Genomic DNA, 14,698 nt, shown 5'->3' on the forward strand with positions numbered 1-14,698 from the left:
ATTCAAAAGTGTTTGCCCTAAGGATGTAAAGCTTGCCAAGATCTTCCTCAATGAGAGGCCCTTTTGTAAAAACCAATAAATGAATAACTAACAATCATTGACATATTGATTAATTCAAGGTATTTTCATCATTCACACCATATTACAGCTAAATGTGATTTAGTGAGTAAAATAGCTATCTGACTGTTTGCTAAACCCTTTAAGTTAGTTTGCGAAGTGTTTACTTTTTGTAACTTCTCCAAAACACAAGAGCAAAAAGGAAAGGAATAAGCCTGTGTCTAATTTAACACAATATAATAATAATAAAAACGTGCATGACTTTACAACAATTGCGCCTGTTAGTGTCAAAGAAAATAGAAATAAAATATATCATTATTTTTTGGCGCTGCAATAATGTAAACAATGGGTCTGGAGGACGGGTCTCGGGCGGACGGCCCGGGGGCAAGGCAGAGTTCAAAAAGGGGAACTCGGGCGGACGGCCCGGGGGCAAGGCAGAGTTCGAGGAGGGGGTCTCGGGCAGACGGCCCGGGGGCAAGGCAGAGAACAAGGTGGGGAACTCGGGCGGACAGCCCCGGGGTAAGGCAGAGACCATGGATGGGGTCTCGGGCGGACGGCCCGGGGGCAAGGCAGAGTTCAAAAAGGGGAACTCGGGCGGACGGCCCGGGGGCAAGGCAGAGTTCGAGGAGGGGGTCTCGGGCGGACGGCCCGGGGGCAAGGCAGAGTTCGAGGAGGGGTGAAGACCACAGCGGGCGAACTCAGGGGACCGGGCCCTAGGGCGAAGACCGGACAGCTCCGGAGGCCGGGCAGGAGCCGGTGTCGGCAAGATCCCCCACGGAAGAGGACACAGGGCCGGCAGGACCCCCGGCAGGAGAGCAGTCGGCAGAACCTCCAACGGCACATAGGGTTGGCAGGACCCCCGGCAGAAGAGTAGTCTGCGGGACCTCCAACGTGACAAGACATGGAGTTGGCAGGACCCCCGGCAGAAGAGTAGTCTGCGGGACCTCCAACGTGACAAGACATGGAGTTGGCAGGACCCCCGACAGAAGAGTAGTCTGCGGGACCTCCAACAGCACAGGACATGGGGTTGGCAGGACCCCCGGCAGAAGAGCAGTCTGCGGGACCCGCAACGGCACAGGACATGGAGTTGGCAGGACCCCCGGCAGAAGAGCAGTCTGCGGGACCTCCAACGGGACAAGATATGGAGTTGGCAGGACCCCCGGCAGAAGAGTAGTCGGCGGGGCCTCCAACGGCAAAGGACATAGGGTTGGCAGGACCCCCGGCAGAAGAGTAGTCGGCGGGGCCTCCAACGGCACAGGACATAGAGTTGGAAGGACCCCCAGCGGAACCTCCAAAGGCACTTGAGTGGGAACTCGAGAGAGGGCTTGAGAGGGAACTCGAGAGGAAACTTGAGAGTTGACGAGAAGTGACTTGAGAGGGAACTTGATCGGAGACTCGAGAGGTGACTTGAGCGGGAACTCGAGAGGAGACTTAAGAGAGGACTGGAGAAGAGACTCGAGAGGGAACTCGAGAGGGAACTTGATCGGAGACTCGAGAGGGAACTCGAGAGGAGACTTGAGAGGGGACTGGAGAAGAGACTTGAGAGGGAACTTGAGAAGAGACTCGAGAGGTGACTCGAGAGGTGACTCGAGAGGAGACTCGAGAGGGAACTCGAGAGGAGACTCGAGAGGAGACTCGAGAGGGAACTCGAGAGGGAACTCGAGAGGAGACTCGAGAGGGAACTTGAGATGGGTCTTGAGAAGGAACATGTGTCGGTCGGTACGCCGACAGGACTCGGGGAGCTGGCGTCGGCTGAACAGCCAACAGGAGACGAGGTGCTGGAGTCGGCCGGTACGCCGACAGGACACGGGGGGCTGGCGTCGGCCGATGAGTCAACAGGTGACGAGGAGCCGGAGTCGGGACCATGACTGCTGGGGCTGGTTCTGGAGCCGGAAACATGGTTGTAAGATCCAGTTCTGGAGCCGGAAACATGGCTGTAAGGTCCGGTTCTGGAGCCAGAAAAATGGCTGTAAGGTCCGGTTCTGGAGCCGGAACCATGGCTGCTGGGCGCGGAGCGGAAGCCTGGACCCTAGATGTGTAAGCCAGGTAATGGAGTATGGAAGCAAAGCTGCGTGGGCCGGTACTGGAGCATGGAGCCATGGCTGCTGGGGCCTGTACAGTAGCCGGAACCATGGCTGTTGGGGCTCGGGCTGCTAGCCTGGCCTTGTGACTCCTTTTCTTCGCAGCCGCCTGAATACTCCGTGGACCTCCATAAGCCAGACGAGTTCCATCATACGACTCCTGAACAGGAGCAGGAACTGGGGCAGAAGCATGGGTTGACTTCAGACGGATCCCACCGGGGCGTATGGTGCCAGGTTGGGAATTGGGAGACAGGGAGCTAGCATGCCTGGGGCTAGCAGGCCGGGAATCCCACACCGGGATCATGGCTGTTGGAGCACGGGCTAGAATCCTGGCCCTGCGTCTCCTAGAGGCTCTTTGGAGACTCCGTGGACCTCCAACAGGACCGTAGTCGGATCCGAGGAAAGGGTTACAAGTGTCGGACCAATCCTCAGGACAACTTGTGAACAGCTGTAACCAATCCGGCAACGAACTTCTCAACCAAGGCATTTCGGCCACCTCCATTCGTGCTCTCTCGAGAATAGCCTCTTTGTCCTTTCTAGAGGAAGTTCCTTTCCACTCGGCATGAAAACATTGAAGGGAAAATCAGATCGAACAGATCTAAGTCAAATCTTCCATATCCGCTGGTCCATATTTTGGTCGGTTCATTCTGTCACGGTTTGTGAGGAAGAGACCAAATGCAGATATAAACTGAAAAATCCTTTGATTTCAAGGCTATTGATATAAACAATGCAAAACAGAACACTCACCGCCAGAAACAGTCATGCAACAAGACGAACCAGAACAAAGACGACAGAAGACCCAGAACTTAAAATACACACAGACTAATCACACAACAAGACACAGGTGCAGAGGAGGAGAGAAATCACAGGGGACACAGGTGACATAATCAGACAATTCGACCAATCACCAGGGAAACTAATGACAATAGGATAAAACACAGGGAAAGGACCAGACAATAACAGAGGAAAACATGACGGGAAAACAGCAAAACACCAAACCCTACGAAAACTATACAACGTGACATAAAAGAAGAATCGTGAACACTACATGATTGCACATCTCTTGGTATGCACTTTCATTACTCATGCTTCTGTGTCAGAGAAGAGTATTTTTACTCAGTTTTTTTTTTTTTGAAGAGCAAGGAAGCACATAAACGTTGCAGAAACATGTAAAAGTGTCCTCCTTAAAAACAACACAATTGATATGAAGACAGTGGTCACAACATCATTCACGAAAATACAGTCACATGGCACTCTGAGGAAGGTTTCATGCCACCGGCTTCTATCACATGAGCTCAGTCTTCACCACACACACACACACACACACACACACACACACACTGCTCGTCCCCATGTGGTTCTCTACACAGCCAGAGATGACTGAACTGAATACTGAGCTGCTTATTGGAGCATGATTGCCCACTAAAGGAGCCACAGCTAAATATCAGCCAGATGAACAGCCATTGCAACACAAAAATAGCTAATTGACTGCAGCACCCAGCCTCTCAAAGGCGGTGTTGGGCCCTGGTGCAGGTTTATATTTCGTTCAAAGGAAACTCTCAAGAACTGAGTGTCCACAGCTGCTGTCTGCGTCAAGTGGCCCGAGTGGCCCTCATTTCCTGCTGAGTGTAACACAGTCTGCATAAAGGCTGCTGGATACTCACTTATAGGAGCGAGGAGAGGTGGGAGTGATTTTGATTGATGATCCTGCAGAGATCACAAGGATACACAATACTGCATGAGCAAAACACCTTCACATTGTAAGTGCTAGCGTTTCCAAAATGAAGGAATTTGGTCTTTTTTGTGTAAAGGACTGTACAGGTTTAAAGCCACTGACTCCTGACTCCTTAAGACCACCAGACATGCAAACCCTGAGTGAGTAAACAGGCAGTGAGTAGGTATCCAGCATAAATGTAACAAATCATAAAGTGTGTGTGTGTGTGTGTGTGTGTGTGTGTGTGTCTGTGTGTGTGTGTGTGTGTGTGTGTGTGTGTTTCTGTACAATAGTATAAATGCTAGCAGTGTGCACTCACGCTTGTTGATGAGTCTGATGCGTGTGTTACATTTAGCAACTGCTTAACATGCTAATAATAACAACATATAGAACAGCTATGAATACATGATGTAGATGAAGATGGATGGATGGATGGATGGATGGATATATAGATGGATAGACAGACAGACAGACAGACAGACAGACAGACAGATAGATAGATAGATAGACAGATAGATAGATAGATAGATAGATAGATAGATAGATAGACAGATGGATAGATAGATACAAAGTGTGTGTGAGCTCCCAGGTGATCGTGCTGCTCTTCCTCTGTGGTTTGAAGGTCGACTCAGGCTGTTTTGAGCCTGCAAGGCTTTCTGTCAATCTGTCTGCTCCTATCACATCTCCATCTTTATAATGATGAGTCTGGCTCTGAGCAGGCTGAAGGTACTTTAATTAATGCATTCACTCTCTCTGGCAGGCAGACACACACAGACACACTCACCTGAACACGTACAGAGGCAATGACATTAAGCATTTTTCTTTATCCTTTTCATTGGCCTCTTGTAATGATGCTAATGGCAGCACAAAATAGCCACATCTAAGTAGACATGAGCTTTCATTTGACCTGGGTTATCTGATTGTGATCATAGGATTAACATTATGCAGGTTTCTGATTGTCTGTGTGTTGCGCAGATTTTTATTTTTAATCTTCTTTACGGACTGAGTTACCTCAACAGTTAAGGTTGAATCCACTATAGTTCCTGGCAGCCTGTAAAATATTAACATATTTTCCACTCTGCTGGATTTAGTTCAATATTCAAGATTCAATGCTTTATTGTTATGCACGGTAGCTACAATGTAGATATGGCAATGAGAAGTCCCATGAAAAGTCCCATCAATCCCAGGCTCCTCCAACAATACAATATGAACATATAGAGGACATACAACAAATTAAACCAATACAATTTGATTTGGTTTAAATTGGTTAGGGTTGTGGTTTACTCATAATGTAACAATAAACTTCTTACTTATTTATTAACTGTACAATGTACTTCTTCACTATACCTTAATATGTCCTGAACCTGGGCCTTTTAGTGAAACGGCTTCAGTGTGGAGTTTCACCTAAAGGCAGAGACAATTTATTTGTATTTCATGCTTTCTTCATAAAATCCATGGCTCCAGTTTATTTTGGGTTTTGTGTATTGAGTAACACATAATATTTACCTTGTTCATATTCTTGGTGTGGCATGTTAGCATTTTAACGTTTGCTAAATAGCAATAAATAAAAAGTAGGGGAGCTTCGCTCAGGCTGCTGGTGATATCATATGTACTGTATTTGGTCATGATTTGAAGTAACAAAGACTAATGAACATTATTGATCTTATCGTGGTGCTTATTATTGTACAATCAATTCTCTAAAGAACACACATTTCTTGGAATCAATCAATTGTGTTTCCAACATTTCCCTCAAAACCACTAATGTCTTGTGTTGGTGCTAGAGTAAAAGTCAAAGCATTAAATCCAAAACAGCATATTTATATCTGTCTGTGTAACCGTGCTCACATTTCTCCTAAAGCTGAAGCTAAGACTAAATTAATCATGTAAGATCTAGAGCGAAACCCTGCTGCTCGTCCTCAATCACTAAATGTTTGTGCCATTTTGGGAGAACAGTGGACATGCTGAGCGATTTTAAGGGTTTCAATTGTTTTTTCTGGTTCAGACAGTTCAGTTTGCTCATTTGAATGTTAAAGCATGAAGAAGCTCTGGCTCTGCTGAGGGAAATCCTTGATTAGGGTTTGTGTTCTGTTTTCTTTTCATGTTCACAAATGCAAATTGGCATTACTGTAACGGGCAGGAAAGAAGAAACTTGATTTCCTCTGCAGTTTCTCTTTACTTCAGTGGCCCACATAAGCATATCAATGCTTCTCCGCCTTTCAGAGTGTGCACGTGTGTTTCTGCTGAAGATGCACTGATGTTTAAAACTGTGTCATCTGGTTAAATCAGCGAAGCGCCAACGGGACAATCACCAACTCATTGCTTCAGAGAGCAACACACCATCCAGTTTCTAGAAAAAGGTTCAGTCTTTGTCCGAATTGCCCCCTTCAAGTGGTGTTTGCCTTGTTAAAGAGGAATACATCTGAACTTGAAAGAGGTTCAGAAGAAAAACAAAGATGTTAACAGACCCCTCGTCATTTTCTCTGGGCCTCTGGGTTTTAAGTTTATGACCTGAGTTCCTGCTTTGTAAATAAACTCCAAACAACCGCTGCTCTGCTTTTACTTTACCACAGGGAATGTGTCACGAGTGAATTTAATGAATGTGAATGTGAATCTGCATGCAAGTGGAGTTTTTGACTTTTTTGTGGGTGTAATTAATGTTTTAGTTGATGTATGTGTCTATTAGTGTGCTTTGTGTGCATGCAAGCATTTAGGGTTTGCTGTGTATGGTTTCATGCAACATAATGGAAATGTCTCCCAGACAGGCAGCAAAAATAGTGTCAGTGTATCCAGTCAAGAGGACTTGCCATATTTAACACACAGTGTGCCTACTGATCAAAACAAGAACTTTTAGCTGTAACAATTACTGTCAGTGTGCTGTAATAATTAACATGTATGTTAATTGTCCGCACAACAGGGAGCATTCAGGTTGAGGAACAATGTGTGTGTCTGTCATTTACTTTACAGTGTTATAGCTCAGCTGCAGCTGTGAGGAAGAAGACAGGCCCCATTTAATTCAGACATGGTGGCTGAAGCAGTACTGTGGGGGGAAGGGAGCAGCCACAGGGTTTTTTACACACTGTGTCACATGTCCTCCCTGCACCTTGTGTTGAAATCACCTCTCTCTCCTCCAGTGTTGCTGGAGACATGATGAGCACAGAATACCCGTCAGGTTTTAAATACCGCTACATTAAGGACTAAGCAGTATTTAAAACAAAGCAAGGCTAAGGATAACAAATAAAAGCATCAGCAATCAAAGATTTAGACAGATTCTATTTTTGCACTCAGCTGATGTTTTTTTAACAGATATTAAAGGATGTGTGGTTGACATTTAAAAAGAAGCAAATATATTTATATTATATATATATATATTTTATATTGCCTCAGCCAAAGGATTACAGGGAAACTACTATAACCTGATTTTCAATGAACATGTTGAATGCGTGTAGCATGGGAAAGGGAGAACCCATAGCCTTTTCGAGACTGCAATTTGTGTCTTACATTGCAAAAACACAGGTTCACAATATGAACCTGAAAACTTGACTCTGGGGACAGTTGATATGAGACGTTGAGACCCACAGGAGTTGGACATCAGCAACTCAGTGGTGCTCTGTCTGCTGAAAACAAGCTGAACTATGTTTCCATTTGGCCCTTTGGAGCAACAGTAATAAAAGCAGCAGGACAGTCTGTAACACCAGGAGCCCCCTGGGGCCCGGCTGCCTCCACCCACACATCCGTACATACATGCAGACTTGGGGATGCAGTAAACACACACACACATGGCCTTGGACTTGAAAATTTATGAGGACATACAGTACATGCAGGACTCTCTGGGTGCATCTCAGGCCAGGTGATGCTTGAATATCTCTATTTTAGCTCATAAAAGGATGAAGACAAACCAGTGATGTATAGGGAGAAATGAATCTGCAAGGAAATAAAAGTCCTTACCCCCTGCAAGATTCCTTCAAGCTCCTGACAATCAAACATGCCTGTGATGCGTTTTTATTTGATAATACATGCTAGCCTGATGATGCTATTTTTAGCTCCCTAAGAGTCTTAGTGCAGCACCAAATCTCCTCTCTTCTAAAATGAGGAAATTCAAAAAGATATAGCCTATTTATTATTGAACAAGAGGAGTCCACACTGCAGGCTCTGAGGCGGAGCTTTGAGCTAAATGCTACTGTCAATATCTTAGATTATCATTAGCGCGAATCCCAAAGTACAGCTGAGGCTGATTTTCAGGTATTTTGTTATAAAGTACTGGATAAATTAACATTTTGACGCAATGAGTGATTAATTTATTTGTGGCACTGAGCATTCAGCTTGCTTTTGTGACTACAGAAACAGCCGTTTACATTTCATATCTCTCATTAAATTAAGCTCCAAGCAAGAACTGAAATGTCCTGACTCATTTTTCTTGTGCAAATAGGGCAACATGAGCCTTAAGGTTAATACAAATATGGGCTTGTGACAGGGATGAATATACCAACGTGCATAAAGTGGGGAAGTGTATCTATGAGTAATTTGCTCCCTAGGGAAATACTACTGTTGCCTTTGAGCAAGTCATACAACAGTTTAGCACTATGATGTAGCTGGGCAGCTCCAATGGGAACATATTTATAACTGACCCTAATTTGTCGTGTGGTTTCATGTGATATCTGTGTCATTGTGGCTTTTGTGCATCCGTAGCTCAATGAAGCTCATTGACTCTGCTGAGCTAGCTAGCTTATAGCTGATGGATTAACAGAATCACTGGTTTGTTTTTAAAGCACCATCACTCCATATATTGATCGCAAGACTCTTCAGTACTGTAAATATATAGATTGGGCTTCTCATTGTCTGGATATGAGAGGTCAAAGGTCTAAATATCTGGACTAAGCATTTATCTTTGGATATTTATCACTGTCAAATCGCTCTTTTCTGGAAACTGAAATTTGATAAATCATCACAACATTAGGAACATACAGTATGTTCCTGATTCAACTATAATGCATCGTAATGACTGGTGATCGCTTGAATTCTGTAAAACATGTGTTTTTTAGTTAAATGCCTACTTTCACCAAATTTCATTGGCTTTTTCATCTAGGGCTACCATGAGGTCAACATTTAAATTGGTCGAAAACAACCCAAATGCCTCCAAATGCTTTTTTTATTTAGTCATTATTAGCAAGTGTTAGCATATCAACACAGAATACCAAGTTATGAAACATGTTGGGCATTAAACCTGCTAAAATCAGCACATCTTGTTATTTAGATATTTGTAATCCTTATGTTGTCATATAGATCAGAAAACACTGTCTTGCTGCAAGCTTACTGCATGGGTAATGTGACATTTTGATATCTAAATGGTTTTATAGTCTAGGTTAAATTGAGGCACACTTACTTCAACAAGTTTATATTTGATTTATTTATCATAAACTACAGTAGGTCCTGTCTAAATGTTTTGCATACAAGCTTGTCAAAACCTTCAGATCTGTATGAGACCCACATACTGAAGATAAGGAAAGCTAGTGTTCAGTGGGTCATTGCTTCTCATGAGTTTTTTTGAAATTCCTGTCACTGCTGCAGAGTGTTGGATTGCTACAGCAAGGATACAGAAATAGGAACATTTATGAATCTAAGTAGAGAGAGATTCACCTACCTGGGGCCCGCCACATGCATTCCAGCTAAGATGACACAGAAACGGAAGCTGTGACACAGAAATGAAGCCAGCAGAGATTGTCACCTAATGGGTTAGTGTTCCAGTATTGGGCTGTTCTGCACCAGGAGATGATGTGATGTAAGGCTACACAACAGCGGCTTTCAGCCAGCAGTGTAACCGTGCCCTGGTCTGACTTCATACAGCTCATGCATTGACACACTCTCCTTGCATATTCATGCGCCGAGGGAAAAGGATTTTGTTGCTCTGAGAAACTATAAAAGTCAGCCGTTAAATCTTTGATAGCGGCTGCTGTGCTGAACTTTGAGGATGAAGAGCAGCAGGGAAGAGTAGACAAGGTAGACATTTATCTGACATAAATGTGTGCTTCTTTCCTTAAGATGCCCAACACCACTACAAATACATACACAACAGACACAGGCATGAACTAAGACGTATGCCTTGGGTAGGTTATTAGATCAGATGGGTTTATCTTCTATGTAGGCACTGATGTGATGAAGCAAATCCAGCAAAACTCTAAATATTCTCCATGTAAAAAAGATCAAAAGGTGTATGCTGCTATAAATTAAAATGCAAATGTTTAACTTTTTAAAGTTACCTGATTGGTTCTGAAGCAGGGTTCACTTAACTTGAAGTGCTAAACACTCATGATAGTGGGCAACCAGATATAACCATGCCCTCAAATCAAAAATATATTTCTCATAAAATGCATTCATATTTTAAACATTTAGTTGAAGTATTTATGCACTTTCAAAAAGCTGCTTGCTATTTACTCTGACAGGAAGTATGCCTTTGAGTCGACACACTTTGGCTGATATGGAGAGTGGAACAATGAGTGTCAAATTACAGGATGTACAAAAGCTATTTTTAAAAGAAACAGTTATTTTTCAGTTTGTGTGTTATTATTTGTTTACTGGGATTTCCTTTTTATGGAATAGCATGGATTTTCTAGCCAACAATATGAGGCTTTATTTATTTATCAAAACCTTAAATCCGGATCATAACCTTATTATTAAATGTCATACTGTATGTTGAAGCTTTTTTATTTATTTGCACATTTTGACTTTATAATACTTTTTATACAGTATTCTCAACAGTGTTTATTAGGCCAACATTTCTCTCCTGAATTTTTTTTGACAGTGAAGACGATCAGGAACTTCATTGCAAATATAATTTTCAAGCTGAAAAAAAAGGGGCAATGGCGTGTAACATAGCACAAAATGTCTCTCTGCTTTATAGGGAGCTTTTGCAAGTGTATTTAAACTCTTCAATGGTCCAATGCTTTGCACTAGTGTTGACTGTACGTGGGTATTTTGAGGGTCTTCGCTCACTTGGTCCATTTCCTACTTTAGTCTCAGTGTCACCACACTGGGATGTTTCAGATCAAATTAGTGTGCCCTCTAATCACCGGGCCACAACAGCTGCAGCGGGTCTGTGCAGGGCCGTGCCGTGCCCAGCTGCTCCACAGGGGTTAAAGTTGAACCCCACATCTTTCATTTGGGATAAATCTGGGCTGGTTAATCACAGAGCTGAAGATGATGAGGTTGACTGAGGGTCATTCATTACCCTGCTCTCTGCACTGCTCTCTGCACACACACACACACACACACACACACACACACACACACACACACACACACACACACACACACACTTCATTTAGTCTCATTAATTTCATTATTGTGCATCTAATTTAGATATGGGTTGAGTCTTATGCACACATACACACATGCACACAGTGGCACACACACCCACACACTCGGCCCTCCTCATCATCAGGCTTCCCCAGTACTGCTGTTCCTCCTCAGGGGCAGTGCTGGATGTCTCATCTCATCCTGTCACCCTCCTCTTTCTCCTCTCCCTTCCTCGGACTAAAATAAAGGGCAGAGAAGCGTCCCTCCCTTTCCTCCCAGTCCTTTTTTCCACTTTGCTTTTGCTTATACTGCTCACTAAACACTTCAGTAGGCTGGGAGATCACCAAAGGTAAAAAACAAACAGCAAAAAAAAAAAAATGGTCTAAGGTTCATAACATTATTGCAAACTATTTCTCACCTTCTGAACTGATGCAACACAAGGGTTATGTTAGCAATATGTCTATCATACCCAGACTGTCTTCACACTGTGAATGTCTCCTCTGAGAGCAATGAGGACATACAGTGCAATTAAGTCACTCTTCAACCATCAAATACTCACAGTACTCAGAAGGATTGACATGCGTGTCTGCACTTTAATAAACGATATCATAAAAATAATCCCCTCTGTCTCCTTGTTTCAACTCTGTCTCTACAATGCAAAAGAAAATGCAAGAAGGAACAAAAATGTAAATATGAACTATTATCAGCATATTTACGGGGTCATGGCTTATTCATAGCAGCTCCCCGGACAGACAACATGAAGAACTTTTCATTTTAATTCCATTAATGTGTATTCATCCAATTGCAGACAAAGACGTCTGCTTAGCACCAAGCAAAGTGCGATGTGAGAGCACTTCTTGGGAATATAATTGCATTTTTTTTATCAAGCTTTGCAGTTTGTACTAAGCCATTCTAATTTGGTACATGATCATTTGCATGAAAATACTTGTAAAAGACCCAGAACTTGACACTGCGTAGCTCGCACTTGACTATTTTCTGTTCAGTGCAGAGTGTTGAGGAAAAGAAGTGTTGAGAGTTAGCAGCAGGATCTGCCCGAGACATTTCAGCTGTGTGTGACTATCAGTGTTCATCAAACTGCAGCCGAGAGCTTTTGTGTTTTGACTGTCACTGAGCTGAAGAACTCAGAAAAAAGTTAAAGGTCCCATCATATGCTTTTCTGGTTATTACCCGTCCCATTGTGTGTTATGTAGCTTTACACACACACACACACACACACACACACACACACTCACTCACTCACTCACTCACTCACTCACTCACTCACTCACTCACTCACTCACTCAGCCAGCCAGCCAGCCAGCCAGCACCGCGGAGCTCAGACCCCACGCAGCAACCAGGAAACGAGACCAGTAATCCACCTCACACTGTCCGCTCCTCGAGCCCCACAAGTCGGAGCAGCGAGCCCCGCAACGTCCTGCCAACACGGCACCCTCGCAGCATTCTCATCTGTTTTTCATCACTGGTGTCATTTTTCTGGTTGCTAACAAACGCCATTGTAACACATAAACACTGATGTTCCGCTGTAACGGTGGTTGACTAATCAGAACAGAGTGGGCGTCTGGGCGAGCTGACCAATCAGAGCACAGTGGGCTCATAGGGGGGGCAGGAGCTCCAACAAGTCGTATAGGACAGAGAGTGAATACACATACTATACAGAGATGCTCTTTGAGAAAACCAATGTGATTTTGGAACATTGAACAATGTAAATCTATTCTAGTAGACCTCAACAATGGAATTATGATCAGTAGAAATGGCCAAGACATGGGCCGACAAGTAGAAGTAACTGAAGGGGGAAATTGAAGGGTGTGGAGATAAAGGAAAAGAGGATGAATTAAATTAGCGGTGCAGCAGATAGGGAAAGATTAGGGAAGAAAGTAAATTACTATGTGAGTGTGTGTGATGTGTGTGTGCTTGGGGGGAGCATAGGTGGGTCAGCTGCAGGGCTTAAGAGCATGGAAAGGTTACTTTTAAAACTATCCAAAAAAGAAAGAAGAATATTTTGTATCAGGGTGCTTAAAAATTGGGCCACACGTTCATTATTTAGCCACGGAAAGAGATGCAACTTTTAAAATCTGATTCAGTCTTCCATCTCTATAAATAATTTAACCCACATTTTTCCCTGGAGTAGAGAGCCGAAAGAAAAAACAAGGTTCAAAACGCTAAGATAAATGCTGAGTCACAAGGATGGTAAGAACAGAGTTGTGGGAGAATAATAATGAAACTTTTAAAAAAAACAAAAAAACTTAAAAACACAAAACGTTATGGATGTATGTCTTTGAGTCATTCAAGCAGAACAGATGCTCCAGCATGCATGAGGAGGAAGACGATGGGATTTTGTGGGCCAAACAATCCCAGGGTTGTGATACCAGACAGAATGAGGGCCATGATGTGAGTCCTTTCCTTGAAGCCAAATGAAGTGCGAGAGGGGACATTGTGAGGAAAAAGCAAAGCAGCACAAAGAATGATTTAATATTTTATGTTCAGATTCAACTCATCTGCATTAGTTACTTCAATGTATTCTACTCTACACAACAATAAGATACATATTATACTTCTTACTACATAAGAGTTATAGTAACCAGTTGAACATGTGATCAGTTTATACAATATGATCCATCATTACAGATTTAGCTACCAAAAGTATATAAAGTACCTAAAATAAACCCCACTAATGATCCAATAGTTTGACAGTATAACCCAAAGTAACCATTCTGCATTATGAGTTTGCTATAAGTAGGCTACTTTTATGTAATTGAAGAACATTTTGTTGCTTGTTTACTTCTCTACTTCTGATGTAATTTCCTTGTATGTTTATATTGTTGGCATTGCTACCTTTACTTGCTTTTTCTTTTTTTTGTTTCCTCCTACATTGTTGACAATTAAACTGACAAACCATTTGAATTGTGCATCTACACTCATACATGACACATACATCTAACGCACCTTTAGTCTGAGACAGGGGTATTTAAAGAGACAGTGCCCCACCCCTCTGATTTGCTCATCAGTAACACACCTGTTAACACCTGCTGCTGATTGAGCTAGCATGCTAACGTCTTAATAGCATAGCTTCAGGGTTACGTTGTGTATGAATAACAGTGCTTCCTGCTGCTGCTGTTTTGCTACTTTGTACATCAAGTATTGCCATTTTAAAATCTGGATCAGTTTCCCTGCCCTGCCTGCTCTGGACCACTTTCCTCCTCTCCTTCACTTCTCAAAGGTAGGAGCCAGCTGCTAATCCTCACGTGCATTTTGTGAGTTGTTGCTGTGTAGACTGGCTGTTTGATTGATGATCTCCCAGCTGCTGTATGAGGCAGCTAAAGTTGATGTGTGTTTCCCATGGCTGCTAAATTGTCATCTTCTGCTGTTTGCTTCAGTATTTCTTGTATATGGCACAGTGAGTTATGATGCTTTCATGCTTTTCATCTTACACAGTTGTATAATATATGGATACTCAAGTTGAGTTTTATTAGAGTTATGGGCTGGTGTTGAGTTCTTTGAGGTTTTTCCGTCACATTGAAAATCAAAGATTTAGCCT

This window comes from Notothenia coriiceps, unplaced genomic scaffold (assembly GCF_000735185.1).
Source record: "Notothenia coriiceps isolate Sejong01 unplaced genomic scaffold, NC01 NC01_scaffold00033423, whole genome shotgun sequence".
Taxonomy (NCBI): Eukaryota; Metazoa; Chordata; class Actinopteri; order Perciformes; family Nototheniidae; genus Notothenia; species Notothenia coriiceps.